Source organism: Eptesicus fuscus, chromosome 13 (assembly GCF_027574615.1).
Source record: "Eptesicus fuscus isolate TK198812 chromosome 13, DD_ASM_mEF_20220401, whole genome shotgun sequence".
NCBI classification, from domain to species: Eukaryota; Metazoa; Chordata; class Mammalia; order Chiroptera; family Vespertilionidae; genus Eptesicus; species Eptesicus fuscus.
In genome coordinates, this window is record NC_072485.1 from 51,549,549 (window position 1) to 51,568,366 (window position 18,818).

The 18,818-nt window shown below is 41.6% G+C and overlaps 1 pseudogene; it reads left to right on the forward strand.

Moving 5' to 3' along the window:
* The first annotated feature begins 2,775 nt into the window (after nt 1–2,775).
* On the forward strand, nt 2,776–3,587 carry LOC103294674 (DNA-directed RNA polymerase II subunit RPB3-like; annotated as a pseudogene).
* Nucleotides 3,588–18,818: the final 15,231 nt, after the last annotated feature.

Consider the following 18,818-nt stretch of genomic DNA (forward strand, 5'->3'; position numbering starts at 1 on the left):
GGAAGCAGCAATCTACGTAAACAGGAAGTTGAGAAGGTTGCGGGAGAGGGCAGTGGTTAGTTGGTGAGAACAAGAGCTGACGCCAGATCCGCGTAAGCGGTTACATGCAAAAGAGATTCTGATACAGGCCCAGCCTTTGCATGTTAACCATCCCCGCTCTCTCGGGAGGCCTTCTTTCATCAGGGTTTCTCTATGTGGTATGTGCTGGGTCCTGTTCTTACATGGATAAATCTTTGAGCACCTGCCTTTTTCTGTCAGTTGTCTGCTTAGGGTAGTTTTACTTTATCTCATTTAATAGTCTAAACATTTTGTGAGAATGGGTTTACTATTTCCATGTTTTTAGGTAAGAAAACTAGCTCAGAGAGATTGTTACCTTGCCCAAATTCATTTACATTATACCAGTATTCAGCACTTTTGAAAACTGTCTCCTCTCTGTAAAAGTGATGGTTAAGCATAACCTATTAGAAAGGGGGTGTATGTGTTTTCTAAGGGTACCATAACAAATTACCACAAACCTGCTGGCGTAAAATAGCAAATCCATTTTGTCATCATTCTGGAGGCCAGAAGTCTGAAATCAAGGTGTTGGCAGGGCACACTCCTTCTGAAGGCTAGGGGGAGAATACTTCCTTGTCTCCTCTTAGTTTCTGGTCATTCCAGACATTCTTTGCCTTGTGGCTGCATGACTCCATTTTCCTCCTCTGTCTTTACATGGTCTTTCTTCTTTATTCCTATCTTCTCTTCTGTCTTTTATAAGGACACTCATCATTGGATTTACAGCCCACCTGGATAATCCAAGATGATCTCATCTCAAGATCTTTAACTTAATTACAGCTTCAAAGACCACTTTTTCCAAATAAGTTAACCTTCACAGGGGCAAGGTATGAGAACATGGACATATCTTTTTGGGAGCCACCATTCAACCAACACCAGGGGATATCATTATTAAAATATAAATGCAGATTTTTTTAGTATTTTAATAACCACAAGTTTGAAAGGGACAATATCTTTTTCTTTTTTATAATCCTTACCTGAGGATATTTTTTCTGTTGCATTTTAGAGAGAGAATATAAAGGAGGTATGGAGGGGAAGAGAGAGAGAGAAACATCTGTGGAAGAGACACATTGATTGGTTGCCTCCCATACATGCCCTGACCAGGGCCAGGGATTGAACCTGCAACCCAGATAAGTGTCCTTGACCAGGAATCCAACCTGAGACCCCTCGGCCGATGCTGTAACCACTTAGTAACACTGGTCAGGGTGAGAGGAACATTATCTTGATTAATGTTCCCATGGCCAGATCTTCATTCTTTAGAAGAATAAACTTTTCCAAAATGCTGCTCTCCCCAACTACTCCTACTCATTCCCCCACAAACCTTAGGTCTATCAGAATTTCAGGGCAAGGAAAGTGTATCACAAAGTGTATTTTGATAATGCATAGTAAGTGAAGATGGTATACCCTTCTCACAAAGCACATGACCACCCATAGTTGAGAATTACTTCTCTGAGGGAATGGTATAACACAGGCTGATGGGTAAGGGAGAGCCTCAGGGTATGTTGATTGTATGTTGAAAAAAGAAAGAGAAAAACCTAACAACAGTAGTAATCATGGAGGTTCAAAGTTGAATCAACCTAAAGAACCTCAAAATCCAAAGGCCAGGATTGGAAGGAAGGGCATGATTACTACACAGGAGAGACACCGTTGTCCATGTGACATGTCTGAAATACAAATGTAGTCATGTCACTCTCTGTTTAAGATCTTCATTGGCTCCCGATGAACACTAAATGAATTTCAGATTCCTTATCACAGCACATAAGGACTCTGTAAACTGGCCTCTACTACTTGTTAGACTCATCTTTCACCACTCTCTCAAAGACTGTGTCCTCCTGCCACACCAAAATTCTTGATATTTCCCAAACAAGTCATGTGCTTTATTGCTTTTCTAGTCTTGAACATTCTGTTACATCTGCTTGGAATGCTCTTCTCTCTTCTCTGCCTGGTAATTCCTGCTGGCACTTCAAGAGCAGTTTCCCTGCTGCTTCATCTGCAATTTTTCTTTAAGAAGCCTCCCTACTCCTTTCCATTAATCGGCACCTTCCTCTGCTGTGATTTCAAGTCACTTTGTTCATGGGAATTGTTGACCTTTGTTATACCCAACCTTTCTCCAATACTTTGAGAGCTTTTAGAAAGAACTGCCATATTCATCCCTGAGTCCCCAGTATAGCAGGTGCTCAATAAACCTTTGCTGAAAAAATTAAGGGACTGAGTCATCATGACTTCAAGTTTGAAATACTTGGTTTGTTGACAGTGGGATCCACCCAGGCTTTCAATCTTTATAAACCTGTCAGGCTAGAGCCACAGGCAGAGAAGAACACAGAGGCAGTCCTAGCTGTAAGTCTAGAAGAGGCACAAGAAGAAGGAGTTGTAGGAAACTGAGTTATTCAGTTTGGGAACATAATGGGGTTTAAGACAGATTGGGAGCCCTCAGTCCATTTCCCTACCTTCAGCATGAAGACTACGACTGAAGTGGAACTATGTTGTGGTTTCCCATCAATACCAGTGATAACACATCAGAAGGGGTACGGATGACACTTGAACAACTAAGAAGTGTCAATTCCGATAGCAGGGAGCTATATAGTTGTGGGATGAATTGGGGAACAGAAGATTAAAGGAAACATTTGTGAGACCCATTACGAGCCTACTGAACAAGATAAGAGGGATTTGGGTTCGGGTGCGCTGCAGGGTTGAGGCCAGTGGCCCGCCCGGAGGCAGAGCACGATGCGCTACCCAACCAGCCCACCCGTGCGGATCACGGAGCTCACCAAGGAGAATGTCAAGTTCATCGAGAATACGGACCTAACGGTGGCCAATTCTATTAGGAGGGTCTTCATCCCTGAGGCGCCCATAATAGCCATTGACGGGGCTCAGATTGGCGCCAATTCCTCAGTCCTTCACGACCAGGTCATCGCTCACAGGCTTGGATTAATCCCCCTCACTAGTGATGACATTGTGGACAAGCTGCAGTACTCCCGGGACTGCACGTGTGAGGAGTTCTGCCCCGAGAGCTCCTTGGAGTTCACTCTCGACCCGACCAGACTCCGCCCATCACCTCTCGAGACCTCATCTCCAGCAGACCCCGGGTCATTCCAGTGACATCCCAGAATCGAGGTAACGACCCCAGTGACTACGTGGACCAGGACAACATCCTCATCGTCAAGTTGCGAAAGGGCCAGGAGCTGAGACTCCACGCCTATGCCAAGAAGGGCTTTGGCAAGGAACACGATAAGTGGAACCCAACTGCAGGGGTGGCTTTTGAATATGATCCCGACAATGCCCTGAGGCACACGGTGTACCCCAAGCCAGAGGAGTGGCCAAAGAGCGAGTACTCAGAGCTGGATGAAGATGAGTCCCAGGCTCTGTACGACCCCAATGGCAAACCGGAGAGGTTTTACTACAACGTGGAGTCCTGTGGCTCTCTGCGCTCTGAAACCATCGTCCTGTCAGCCCTCTCTGGGTTGAAGAAGAAGCTGAGTGATTTACAGACCCAGTTGAGCCACGAGATCCTGAGTGATGTCCTCACCATAAATTAACTGAAACTCATCCGCCCGAGCGGAAAAGGACCCGAGCAGCAGCTGTGTGCAGGTCTCCTGAGACCCTCCTAGTTCCTGAAGTCCCGACAGCTGTAATTAAAATTCTTGGCAAGCCATCAGCACCAACTAGAGAGGTAGCAAAGGGGAAGGGTGCCCCTCCCAGTCTTGCTTGGTCCCAGGTAGATTCCGAGGGGTGCCCCTGGTATTTGAGGCAGGACAGTCCTTCACTGTGCATACAGCATTCCTGGCCCTGCCTGCTAATGCGCAGGTCTCCCCAGAATCCAGACCTCCCTTCCCCCTCCCCCCACCCCCGCCCCCGCGTCTGCTTGTAGAGGTCATACTGCTTCCCTGTTGAAAACCACTGAGCTAGACCCTTCTTTTTTAGTCATTTCAGCTCTTGACTTACTTTCTGTGTGAAAGTTAGCATTTTCACAGTTGTACCTTAGGTTTCTGCTTTAGGATTGAGTGTTAGAAGTCTCATTCAGGCCGCCTACAAACCCAGCCCCTGCCCACGGTCAGCCTACGCTTGGCTCAAATTCCCAAGCGTCTTTAGACCTTGGCTGTCCCTGCCCCACCCCACCCCCAAATAAACCCTGTATTTCACTCTCTCTCTCTAAAAAAAATAAAAATAAAATAAAATAAAGATAAGAGGGATTTGATGTTGGGTCCCATTGGCTGGTATACACATATTGTTTGAGAGTCTATTATATTCTTAGTACCTGCCACTCTTACCTAATTCTGAAAAAAGTGGATCATATTGTCCACCTCTGGCATTTGTTTAGGGCATCTGATCCAGGGGCTGGGAACAGTTATGAGACTTGGTATTAGAACTCTTCTTAAAATAATGTTAGTAACATCTGAATCAGTTGGCTCAAGCATCACAGTATAATCCAAGGTCTAAAACCAGAGTGCATACCAATTGGATAAGTTATTTAACTTCTATGTGCCTCAATTTCCTCTTTAGTAAAATGGGTATGATACTAATAGTATATACCTCATAAGGCTGTATTAAAAATATAATGGATTACTTAACCGTTAATAAGAGTGATCAATAAGCATTGTCTATTATTATAACTATTAAGAGGCAATTACAAAATAATTGTAATTATGTGAGATGGTGGATATATTAACTAACCTTATTGGAGGAACCATTTTACAATATGTATGTGTATCAAATCACCAAGTTATACATCTTAACTTTACACAATATGTCAATTCTCAAGAAAGCTGGGGTGGAGGGAGGCAAATACTCTAAAGTACCACCTTCTGAACGGAAACAATAATAGTCATATTTTTCTAGCATGATGGGATCTATATTAGTCAAGACTCTTAAAGATGCAAATGACAGAAACCCAGTTCAAACTAGCTTAAGCCAAAAGGAGGACTTTCTTGACGTGTCTCTCTGAAAAGCCCAGGGTTACAATACAGCTGGTTTCAGAGGCAAAACGTGTCACCACAGGACTTGGCTTTTTATTTAATCTCCCCGTTCTGCTTTCTTCTGTGTTAATGTTATTGTCAGACAGGCTCCTCTTGTAGAAACGATATGTCTAGTGACAATTTCAGACTTGCATTCCCACAAGTTAATCATGGTAGAGAGATCTAGCAAAAATTTCAACACTGATTCTCATTGGCCAAAAGGAAATCAAATGCTTATTTCTAACCCAACCACTGTCTTTCTGTTTGGCTAGGCCTGGATTGTGTGCCTACCACCGAGTGAGTAGTAGGGCCTTTCCACAAAGACAAATTAAGGCGTGGTGTCCAGGGGCAGAGAGGACAGATTCAGGTTTGGGGGAGCCTAAAGCTTTATCATTTTGGGCCTTTGCTTAATAAAAATAATACAAAATTACCAATTTAAAAATAAGTATTAAACTGAATATTACTAAGAATGAAAAAATAAATCATATCAAATTATTGGAATGTTGGTGATTTGGTTCTTTTCTTTAAGTCTGTTTAGGCAATTTACCAGAAATGCTTGTATTTAAATGCTTCTTGATTGTATGCCCTAGCTGGTTTGGCTTAGTGGATAGAGTATTGGCCTGCAGACCAAAGAGTCCCAAGTTCAAATCTGGTCAAGGGCAGGTACCTTGGTTGCAGGCTCCTCCCCAGCCTGGGCCCTGGTCAGGGCTCGTGAAAGGAGGCAACCAATAGATGTGTTTCTCTCAAATCAATGTTTCTCTCTGTCTTTCCCTCTCTTTTCCACTCTCCCTAAAAAATATCAATGGAAAAATATCTTTGGGGGAGGATAAATAAATAAATCAATCACTTCTTGATTGTAATGTGGTTTCCTCTCCCCATCTAGAAAGTTCCATAATTCCTAAACTCTTCCAGAATTTACAGGGACCCGTGCAAGTGAAGGGCTCTGAAACTTAAAACTTTGTTAGCTTCACAATAAATTCACCTCTGGACATGGGGAAAGCAAAAACAACCGATGTCTATTACTTAATAGCAATTTTTTTTTTGTTTTAAAGAATGGTGATCTGGACATATATCCAAATAACTCTGCTCAGGCCACCGCGTCTGGGGAACCTTGAGTCTTGGCAGAACAACTGATCATCATTTTGTACTTTGTGGCACTGGCCAAACCCAGCTGGATTTTTGCTACACTGATTTTAACAGCTCTGCACTCACGTAATTCAGTGCTTTAAAAGGCCATGTTTTATTTGGCACTGATGCTTTCAACAAATTTACAGGGACCGTTGGCCTGAGGAGTCAAAAGCTGAACCTGTTCTGCCTCAGCTCCTGGTCATGTCCTAATTTCTTCCTTCTCATCTACTTTTTCTCCCACCCCTTACTTCTCTTCTTCCTCCTTCTCTTCCTCCACTTTTCCTTCTTCCCTTCCCTCTTCCCCCCTGATTGTTTTGACAGATCTTTCAGTTCAGACAGTACATCACACATGAGGCCTAAATTATGAGCAAATTCCACTGACGTCAGGCCATTTGTACATCCAGTGAACTTGGCTCGGTTTTTGGCATTTGAGCTGTGTCCATTGGAGACGCAGACAAGTGCCTTCAGGGCAACAGAGGCATTCCAGATGGTGGTGTTCAGATAGGCTCCCCAGCACACTGCCTCCCATCTGGGCCAGCACTCTGAATGCCATAGGCCACTCTCAGCACATCCCCATAGCTGCTGTTGACTCTTGGAAGCAGCGCAGCAAACATACTGTGACTTATCAGGGGAAACCTGCAGATGATTAACTCTGAGCCCATTATAAGCTGCATTTCCATCCAAGCGGACTCCAGGCTGAGGGTAAAAGGAGGGTAGGCGAGAGGGCAGACACAGTGGAACACCAGGAGTTTGGCAGCAATTGTAAATGCTTTCCCCAGCAAAGGAGACATATCAGTAGGAGAAACAAAACATTTTGAGATATACAAACTTGGGTTCAGGTGCCTGCTATGTCACTCATTACCTGTGAGAACTTGAAAGATTGTGGTGGATATCTGTTCTTTCCCACACTGCTACTTCTGGAAACAGCAGCTACTTTCCTTTGGGGCACTGCTTTCCTACTCCATAAGGCTCAGAGCTCTGTCCTCCTAACCCCAGCCCCTCCCCTCTCCTATCCCTCAGTGGTAGTATCCAGCAGGGCCAATGACAGTGTCCCACTGTCTCTGTGCATGTTAATATACCTTACAGCTCCAAACTGAGGGAGGAAGGAAAACAGCTATCACTCTAGCTAGGAGAAATGGAGACATCTAAAGTTAAACGGTTTGCCTCCACTTCCCTGAACCACTGCCACAGCTACCCAGATTTATGGAGGCAATGTGGGATTACACATATGTGAATTTTCCTGGCAGCTGAAGATTATTCTTTCAAGGATTAAAGGACCTCTTTTTTTCAGTTTAAACATATTATTCACAGACTTTTCTGAAATGTTTAACACACTTCCCTTACTTTATGAAAGATACCACATTTAACCTCTTCTGGATGGCAAGGAGTCATCAGAATGAATAGTTCATTCTGTGTGATAACATAGTTTGGGGACTTTTTTTTTTTTAAAGTTTGTCCCACTCTGCACTTCCTAGCTCCTTCCTGCTCACCCAAGCACCACAGGGCGAGCTCCCCACAAGAATGAGCTTCATTCATAGCCAAAGCTCTGATTCTCTTCCTGTCTTACATCTCCCTTCCTGATGTGTTCTTGCATTCCTCTGGCTCTTGAACTTCTGTTTGCTTCCTGCTTTTAGTCCAGCAGTTTCCCCCCTTAGATCTCACCTGTGATTCAGCTGCTCTGTAACTGACCTTTGGTCCTCTTCCTCATATGCCATTCTGCCTTTGCCCTTGGGCCCTGTTCTGCCTCCAGCTGGCACTTGTACTGAGCCAGGCTAGGGTCGCATGACAAGGGATCAGATGCTGGCGTTCCTGTTGCCTTTCGCATGGTTAAATGGCCTGAGATCATTTACTTCAGGGACAAACAACCTTACACACCACCATAGCCCTTAGAGTAAGACAAATATCTGGGTGTGCAAGAAGGGTTACAGCAGATATTCATACTGCGGCAGGGGGCACATCGTAATCGGGCAGTTCAGATATCAGTTCTCTGGGGAGTGTCAGTTACCATGGTTAATTGGGTTATAGATGCTTTGTTGGAATGGTTACATTTCCAAACCTGACAGCTAGGTTCAATTGCTGGTCCCTGTATTGCCCAGGCCCAGCTTCCTCTTTTTCTCTCTCTGCTGACTCATGAGTATAAGCCCACCTAGCTTATACTAGTAACATCCTCTTTCTGCTTCTACAGACACAGCTCTTCATCTCCATAAAAAAGACATAAAGATGAGTTCGTAAAACATAAAAATGTATGTACATACATGTGGAAATGGATCTTACCCTTTGTAAGGGTTAAAGGCAGCTGACATGCTGAAAATATTCTGAAGGAATGGATGCTCTTGGGTAAGCTATAGGAAACATTGCAAAAGATAAAGCATGCAAAATTTAATGTACAAACATCTCAGTTCCACTTTAAGAACTTCAGAGAATCCTGACCAATACCATGCTCTCAACAACCCTCTGAGAAGCTGCTTTTCGCCTGCTTCACATGGAGCTGGTCCATCTGCCTGTCTAGCCACAAAGCACAGAGGAGCCCAGCCCGGGGCCCACCTTCAATATGCACGCAGAAGCTTCCTCCTCTCTTCCCACCCCCCCTGCCCAATTCTACTGCCCCTTGCTTTGCAATCCCATGCACACTTGAACTGGCCCCATGTCAGAATCATCCTCAAACCTGGCCCCATGTCAGAATCATCCAGAGAGCAGTTTAAGATTTTTGATGTCCAGGCCCAACACAACCGATTAAGTCAGAATTATGGGTGGGGGCCCAAGCATGAAATTTCCCCTTAACATTTTATTGAGAAAAACTGCATACATGCAATTTGCAAAACACATATATCCATCACCTAGTTCATCCTTTTAGTTTTTATTCTACATGTCTATCCATCTTCTAGCATTTTATTAACATTCCTCTAAACATCCATTAATCCATTCCATTTTTAATACATTTTAAAGTAAATTAATTACTAGGGCTTATGGATAGGGGAGGATGGAAAGTTAGTGCTGTATGGCCACAGTTTCTGTTTGGGGTGATGAAAAGGGTTCAGAAATAGATAGTGGTAATGGCTGCACAGTATTGTGAATGCAATTAATGCCACTAACTTGTACACTTAAAATGATTATCATACAGACATTATATGTGCATATAGTACATATATGTATTTTTAAATCATAATTTTTTAAAACAGTAAATTGCAAATAATGATATATTATTTCCTGAACTTAGTGTGTATGTGTTTCATTATTATTTCTTTTTAAAGATATGCTTTTATTGATTTTTTAGAGATAGAGGATGGGAGAAGGATAGAGAGAAAGAAACATCGATGAACCCCCTACTGGGGATGGAGTCGAAAACTGAGCATGTGCCCTGACCAGGAATGAAACTGGTGACCTCAGCCACACCAGCCGGGCTCGTTATTCTTTATACTGTACACATATATTATAGATATTGCTGAATAGAATGACTTTTTAAATATGCTTTTATTGATTTTTAGAGAGAGGAAGGGAGAGGGATAGAGAGATAGAAATATTGATGATAGAACACATCATTGATTAGCTACCTCCTCCACGGCCCATGGCCCCTACTGGGGATTGAGCCTGCAACCAGGGTACATGCCCTTGACCAGAATCGAACCTGGGACCCTTCAGTCTGCAGGCCAATGCTCTATCCACTGAGCCAAACTAGCTAGGGCATTAAAAGAATGAGTAGTATTTTTTACTTGCAGGATAATTTTACTCCAGTTCTATCAGGACCACCTACTCTTTCTCCTTCACCTACAGAAAATTTACCTTTCTTAAGGAATCAACATAACTTCCCCACTTCTAAGGAGTCTCTGTCTGGCTACTGCAGCCACCATTAACCTCCCCTTCTTTTGAATTTGCTTAACCCTACCAGACCTGAGGCTCTGAACCTAACTGTCCCCTATACCTGGGCTCCTGAGCATTAAAGAGAAAAAATCAACATGATATAGAAAAATGTTAGTTACATGCAAACAAGTGGTTAGAATAAGATGGAACTTGGAGACATTGTAGAAAATAGGTACTAGGCAAAGTACAGAAAATTAGGTAAAGCAGTATGGCAGCAGATTCGGAAATTACCGAAAAATCGGTACAGCGGTCTGGTAGCCTTAATATCTTTGCCATTCTTCGTAGACCAAATTAAATACTGTCTTATTTCATAGCCCTTTTCATTTCAGATAGAGAGATAGCCTGCTTGCACTCTCAGACCCATCCTCACCCTTCCCAGGCTCAGCTCTCACAGGCCCTCTTGTTCTTTGGCTCTTGGTACATTAAAGCAATGGGAAGCACCATCAAAGACTGAAAGCAGAGGAAGGGAGAAGCCAGGGTATTTCTCACTCTTTCTTTCCCTGCTTCCTGTGGAATCTGGCAGGGGCCCACTGGACAGCCTCTCCCTTCCTGGCCCCAGGTCTCCCTTGGGCAGTTCCCCTCGTGGTTCTAGCTTCCTCTGCCTGTCAGTTCAGGCTTCTGGGCTCTGGTAGCACTATCTTCTTCCAGTGTCACCATGGAACAAGGGGAGTGACCTCCTAATTTTGTTAAATCTCTGGGTTGCTTCATCATTCTTTATTTGGCTTCTTCACTCTTCCATTCATCTATGTGACTAATCCTCTGTAAAAATAAAATGTCCTGTTCTCTGAAAGACCCATTTATTTTCCTGGCTACATCCCAACTGATACAATGTATAGTGGAAAGAGCACAAGCCTGGAAGCTGGAGGGACCTAAGTTTGAGTCCTGTTACTTACTCTATGAATTTGGATAAGCAACTAAACCCCATTCTATAAACTGGGGGCTATACCACCTACATCATTGAATTACTATGAATGTTAAATGACAAACTCTATGGATAGCTCCTATACTATAAGTAGGACTCAATCAGTGGTAGCTACTATTGTTTATTTATAAACCCCTTGACAGCATGGCCATATTATTATTCTCTTTGTGTCCTAGTGCTTTGTTTGTTTTGTTAATACTCACCAGATATTTTTTCCCTGGTTGATTTTTAGAGTGGATGGTGGGAGGGGGGAGAGAGAAACATTGATGTGAGAGAGATCCATCAATTGATTCACTTCTGCATGGGCCCCCACTGGGGCAGGGATCGAACCTTTGACCCAGGTATGTGCCCTTGACCAGGAATTGAACCCGCAACCTTTCGCTGCTCGGGGTGATGCTCTAACAATTTAGCACACAGTCCTAGTGCTTTTTATAAAGGTCATATTCCTGCCTCTTAAGTTTCACTTCATCAGCAACTTATTGAGCACCTGCTATGTATTTGCTATTGTGCTGGGCACTGATTCTAGAAAACACAACACAAATAAAGCCCTTGCTTTCAATGTACTTACAGTTTAACAGGAGTGAGAGACGTGACACAAGTCTGCAGAAAGGCATTCTGACAAACACACTAAACATACACAAGTGACACTGATGGGTACATGGTTGAAGGAATGAGGGACTAGCTGTCTAGGAACAGCAGGCACAGCTTCTGAGGAGTGAGAACTCTGCTGGCTCTGAAGGAAGAGAAGACTTCCCACAAGCAAAGGATGCAGGGAAGGAGAGTTCAGGCAGAGGGAATGGCATGCTCTTTGCACTTTCTATTTCTTTCTGCTTGGAATTACCTTCACCAAGATTTTTGTATGGCCCACTTTATCATCTCTTTCAAATATTTCTTTGTTTATGTGTCACCTTTTCAGTGAGGGATCCCTGAAACCCTGTTGAAACATTAAAACATTGGAACACCTCCACCTCATATCTCAGGTATCAAATAAAATGCCTTTTCCAGAAATGCCTTATCTCCCCCTCCCAACCTAAAACAGCTATTCTGATCCTAGTTATGCCTTATAATATCATCGTGTTTTATTTTACTCATTATTATCTGAAGTTATTCTAGTTATTTACTTGTTAATTGTTTGTCCCCTCCCTTCTCTATTAGAATGTAGGCTTCATTAAGACCTGAGATCTTGACACATAGTAGGCATTCAATAATAAAAAGTAAATGAATGTAAAAGCTGTGCTAAAGGCTTCACATGGATTGATTCACCTACTATTCACAGCAACCCCCATTAAATAGCATTATCAGACTCTTTTCTCAAGTGACAAAACAAAGGTTTAAAGAGCTTACACAGCTAGATAGAGGCAGAATCCAGATTTGAACACGAGCAGTTTGATTCCAGAACTCATTTTGAGTTAGTTTATTCTACTGTAGGACTTCTCAGAGCCTCGGAATCTGCATATACAACATTTGCTGTAAGAGTAGGAAAGCATATACAACATTACTCAAATTTGCCTGGCCGGCGTGGCTTAGTGGTTGAGCGTCGACCTATGAACCAGGATGCCATGGTTTGACTCCCAGTGAGGGCATATGCCCAGGTTGTGGGCTCAATCCCCAGTGTGGGGCATGCAGGAGGAAGCCAATAAATGATTCTCTCTCATCATTGATGTTTCTATCTCTCTTCCCTCTTCCTTCCTAACTGAAATCAATAAAAATATATTAAAAAATAATGAAAATTAAAACATTACCCAAACTTACTTACTTACTTGACCACAGAATTCTCTTTGTGGTGTGTGTGTGTGTGTGTGTGTGTGTGTGTGTGTGTGTGTGTGTGTGTAATATTCCTAGAGCTGTTTAGAAAAACTTTGGACTTCTGCCATATACTTCCTAGCTCCGTGGTTGGCAAACTGCAGCTTGCGAGCCACATGTGGCTCTTTGGCCCCTTGAATGTGGCTCTTCCACAAAATACCATGGCCTGGGCGAGTATATTTTGAAGACGTGGCATTAGAAGAAGTTTAAGTTTAAAAATTTTGGCTCTCAAAAGAAATTTCAATCGTTGTACTGTTGATATTTGGCTCTGTTGACTAATGAGTTTGCCGACCACTGTCCTAGCTCATTTGACTGGGAAGTTGGTAGAGCTTCATTAACAAGTCAATAACATAATTTCATTGTAATCCCATGTGGTATAATATACTTAAGTGACATGGTGGGATGAAGGAGTAGATGTTGTCTCAATGGGAAAGCAAATGCAGCAAAAGCAGTAGAGGAGGAAAAGTATCTAGATGAGAGACAAATAAAAAAAGGTAGTCATAGGAAGAGGAAGGTGCAATCTGCGACTGCTCAGGATGTGGGCCTGAGTAAGTAAAGTAGAAAGTTAAGTTTGGTCTGTGACACAGAGGAGCACACAGAACCTCAATGGATGAGTAGACATTGGTATTGTTTACTCAACATCTGTTCTCTTTCTTCCTCTTTCAAACAGAATCCCACATTTCCCCTTGTAATTTACCTCTTTCACTCAGTCCTGTGCTTCCTTAAGCCAGTCACTGTCCTTGCCAGTGAATGTTGTAGAAATGAATAGGTCACCTTATGCAATTCTGGTTAGTGAGACGTAAAGTCAAGTCTGCTTGGGGACTTCTGGAAAAGGTTTGCCTCTTCATGATAAAGAGACTCATGAGAAGAGGTGTTGTTGTCTATATGTGATGTCAGGGACTGGACAAAGCTAACATTAATAATGAGAATGGCGGAGCAGAAAAATTGAATATTCTCTCTTTAGTTTTCTTTTGTGCTTAAAAAATAAGATATCCTGGGAGGCATATTAAAGCGATTAAATTTTAGATAAGGAAAAAAGTCACTCAATTCCAGGAAATAGCATTATTCTGTTTCAGAATTTCAGCTATGAGTCCCTATCTCAGGTGACTGTCAGTTGACTGTTTCAGGAATGAAGGACTGAGTCTCCATTACGCATGTAGCTTGCACAAAATATTGCAAAAGAGATGAATCAGTGCCAGCACAAGGGTGCTGCCTCAATTGGCGTAAGTGGGGCTTGTACTGGAAACGACATGAGGGGCGTAAATGTCAGATCAATGATGTAATACTCGAGTAAAGATCCCCAAACTACTGCAGCTGAGGATTTTAAAGATTCTTCTCATTTCTAAATTAGGTTCTTAATTCTTGGATGCCCAGCTACATCCAAGTGGGAATCATGTAGAATTCCCACTTGAAACCTGTCATGTCTGCCATCTCTCCACATGAGGCTAGGTGCCTACATTCTTGCCTTAGAGCCTTTAGATATGTCCTAGAGAAGAGGCAGACCCTGTCAGAATCGCCTCTTGAATTGTTGGTTTCTCTGGCAGAATGGAGATTCAATAAAAATAGAACAGGAGGTTCTCCTTGGCTAGATAATCCTGTCTATATGCTCCCTTTACAGCAAGCAGACTGCCATTGGCTTCAGAGTCTGATTTCAACAGATTTTTAGATGTTTTAAAGAGCAGACGTGAGCACTCCTACTCTTCACTCCATGAACTTGTCCAAGACCACACAGTTAGTAAGTGGAAGAATAAGAATTAAAACCCAAGTTGTCTAACTCCCAAAATTTTGCATATAATCATTATGCTAAATGAGACCTGTCAAAATTTGTGCCAAGTTCCAGGCTGGCATGGCTCAGCCATTGAACATTGACCTATGAACCAGGAGGTCACAGTTCAATTCTCAGTCAGGGCACATGCTGGGGTTGTGGCTCGATCCCCTGTGTAGGGTGTGCAGGAGGCAGTCAATCAATGATTCTCTCTCATCATTGATGTCTCCATCTCCCTCTCCCTCTCCCTTCCTCTCTGAAATCAACAAAAATATATTTTTTAAAAAGTTTGTGCCAAGTAACTTTATGCATGAGAAAATCTTGTGAAGTCAGGAAAAGGTAGTGAGACTAATCTTCACCCCAAACTGTGGGCACATTTATCATTTATATCCCTCCTACTGAAGAGGACCCAGTAGGATGGAGAACCCATGAACCCCTAAACTTTGACTAGAGAGGTAATCTCAGTTACTATGATGGTGATGGTTTCCCAGAACTGGACACTTAGGCAAAGCTGCCTTGGGCAATGAACAGGCTGGGCAATATATCATCACTGAGGCATTTGTTTGAGATAAGAGAGTAGAAATTGTTTCATATTCTCTTCCTTGACTTGGTACATTCATTGGACAAGGAGCTCTGTGCCAGGCTTTCTAGCTCCCTTTGTACCTTCAAAGGCATGAAAAAATTATAGTTATAGAAACTTGTTTGTATATTATATATATATATAATACATAATGATACTATATGTATTTAAAATGTTATTACATTATATATAATTTTATATTTTATATATTATATTTGTTATATGTAAAATTATTGTTCATTTTATAATAATTTTATATTTTATAATTATACTAGAGGCCCAATGCACGAAATTCATGCAAGAGTAGGCCTTCCTTCCCCTGGCTGCTGGCACCAGCTACCCTCTGCAACCTGAGACATGGGCTTCCCTTGTAGCCCTGGCTTCGTCCAGAAGGACATCCGGAAGGATGTCTGGTCTAATTAGCATATTATGCTTTTATTATTATATATTTATACATTATAACTATAATTATATTTATATAGCATAATCATTTTCTAGTTTATTGTTTTATATATAATTATGTTTATCTTATAAATTTATAATCTACAAAATGCTTGCAATATGACCCTTTTTTGCAGGGAGGAATGGGAAACCATGCTGATAATCTTGGAGTAGCCATATTTGGACACGTTCTAAAAATGCCTGTTGGTGATGCAACAGATGAGGTGGTGATGAAGTTTAAATAAATAAATTTGGAGAGGCAAGACAAGAAGCTGTAGCTATTGGTCTAAAGCGAAGAGAGCGAAAGAAGACAGCCTGCATTAAGTGCTAATTGCATTTTCACTGAAAGCAGGGATAAAGATTGTCAGCGTTTCTCATCAATTACTTGTGGGCTAAACAGAAGAGAGTTAACCTGGAGCCATTTCAAATTTCACTCAAGAGTTATGCTCAGTAAGTTGAAGTGACCCTAGCAGAGTGTTGGTTTATCTGATTCCCACTGCTGTGGGAGAAAACATGAGCAACAAGCTAGAGGTAAATGTTTTACCCACAAGACAGGCAGTTCAATGAGGGCACCTCCAAAGTACCCAGGATACCACCCAGGAGAAGAATAGTCAGCTTTGAACATCTGCCAGAAAGAGATAGCTTTAAACATTTGCCACAGATGGAGGAGACTCATGGCAAGGTACCTCAATGCCATTCAGGTAAGACATTTCCTGCCCCTGACTTCTTATTCATCTCTCTGTTTTAACCCTGCAGGATCGAGAGGCAGCCTCTTGTTGATTGAGAAAGGAGGAGTAGAAATACCAAGTGGGAAAATAGAGATGAAGCTAACTAAGTCTCCCAGTCAATGCACTTTTTCAAGGGGAGAAACTTCAACTTTGTTTTGTTAAATATATTTTTATTGATTTCAGAGAGGAAGGAAGAGGGAGTGAGAGATAGAAATATGAAGATGAGAGAGAATCATTGATCAGCTGCCTCCTGCATGCCTCACACTTGAGATCAAGCTTGCAACCCGGGCATGTGCCCTGACCCGGAATCGAACCGTGACCTCCTGATTCATAGGTTGACGCTCAACCACTGACCCATGCTGGCTTGGCGAGAAGCTTTAACTTTAAATGAAATTTGGAATTTTGACTTTTACATTTAAATTACTGGACATTTTGATTAATTAAATAAGCTGAATCATACAACTGGATGTCATCAGATGACTTTTATTATCTAGGAGTGTGTTGGAGGGAAGGACCAGTTTCTCAGTATGAGCAATGAGGATAAAAGGAAAAATTGTTTTTGAATGCACTCTGTGAGTTCACTGACTCAAAGTGCCTGCCACAGTGTTTTGAATTGTACTTTTCTGTTATTTGCAACTGAAAGGGTTCTAATACCACTTCAAATATTCCATGGATGGATTAAACAACAATTTATACAAAAAATGAATTTTTAATAATTCTTACTTCAAATTCTAGCTCTCTCAGCTTACTGGAAAGGACATTTAATAGTCAGAAGAGCCCTAGCTTGTTGGCTCAGTGGATAGAGTGTTGGCCTGCGGACTGAGGAGTCGCATGTTCGATTCCGGTCAAGGGCACATGCCTGGGTTGTGGGCTCGCTCCCCAGTATGGGGCATGCAGGAGGCAGCCGATCAATGATTCTCTCTCATCATTGATGATTCTACCTCTTTCTTCTTCTCCCTTCCTTTCTGAAGTAAAAAGAAAAAAAGAGAACTTTTATTTTAAAAAATCGAAGAAATGTATCTAAATGTTGGTAAGGGCTTGCTAAGGGAAATTTGTCAGGGGGTTTTGTAGGGAATCACACATGAGATTGTACGCTGATGTTCTAAAGAAAAAGTTAAACATCTGTCTTCTTCCTTTCCTTACAGAGGAATCCAGCCACAAGCTGTATCCTTGTTCACTGAGCCATGGAACTAATGCTTCCCTATGCATTTGGATTCCTGGGATACTTCTTGATGCTAATTTCCAATTCATAATTTCATACATCTATTTTCTCTGCATTTTGAACAAAACTTAAAATTTGTTTTTTGCATTTATAATTAAACAGTTGACTAGCTTAAGTCCAGTGAGAATTTAATTGAGGTCAAATATTTGCTGCTTTTAGCATAGCTAATAATTTCCATCTTTGTCTCACTTGAATAATCATAAGTATTAGCATTTTCTTTTTCTGCTTTCCACTCATTTTTATAAAGTAGGCTCAAACAAAATATTCACATCATTCCATAAACTAGCAGTTTTGTTTTTGTTTTTTCAGATAATAAGACAATCCAGACACAACAGAAACAATGATTGACAATGACTTCCTGGAAAGTGTGGAATAGATTTTTTTGTTGGGTGTGTGGAGTAGATTTGTAAGTTTGATATATTCAACTTGATGTTTACGATGAGTGCTTTCTCACTTTAATTCTACTTCTATTATGTTCAAACTATCTGAAATATCTAGATTCAAGCCTTTCAGGTCCCCAACACACAGATGAAAATATTTGGGGCAAACACAGTTTTGATCCACTCTTTTTTTTTTTTTTCATGTGCTAGAGGTCACATGAGAGAATAAGATATTGGAGGTTATGTTTTCCTTCAAACACCTTTTTTCTGAAGTATTTGTTAAGACATTCAATGAGATTTCAAATGTGACAACTTAAAAGTTTAAAAACAATCTAAGAAAAATAAGTTGGAGACTACAGGACATAGCCTTATCAACACTCCACATGTATCCACTAGTGGTATGTTTTTAATTTGTATCAAAAGCTTTCATCATTAAAATAGAGCTATAATAAGAAATGACAAAATTAAAAAGCATAGAAGTTAAGAACTCAACTTCTACTTGAATTCTAACTCTGCCATTTGTTACTGTGTGATCTTGGGAAAGTTACTTGGCTCATTATATCTCAGTTTCCTCCTAGGTAAAAAGGGGGGAAAATATCTCCTCACCACTGGCTTTCAGAATTAGTTCTGAGATTTTGTTTTAAAGGAGAAGATACCTGGTGGTCAAAATATCACCTGCTAAACTTCTAAAAGCTAGGACTGAAGATGTGGCTTAGTTGTATGGCAACAATATGTTTCTTATTATGGAACACTAGTCAGATATTAGGTAGTGTTGAACCTGCTGGTTTCTCTGTGCAGAGCCTGCCCCTATGAATTGTGTGCTGTGGGAAGCAGGATATAATGCGTGCTCTCTGTGGATCCCAAGTTAAAAGAACTTAGGAAGGCATTTAAAATTTTTTCTCCCTAGTATATCAAGAAGAAAAGTCACTCCTCTTTCTCTGGGGAGGAGTAAGAGGGATTGACAGGAAGTGGACAAGAGTATTACATT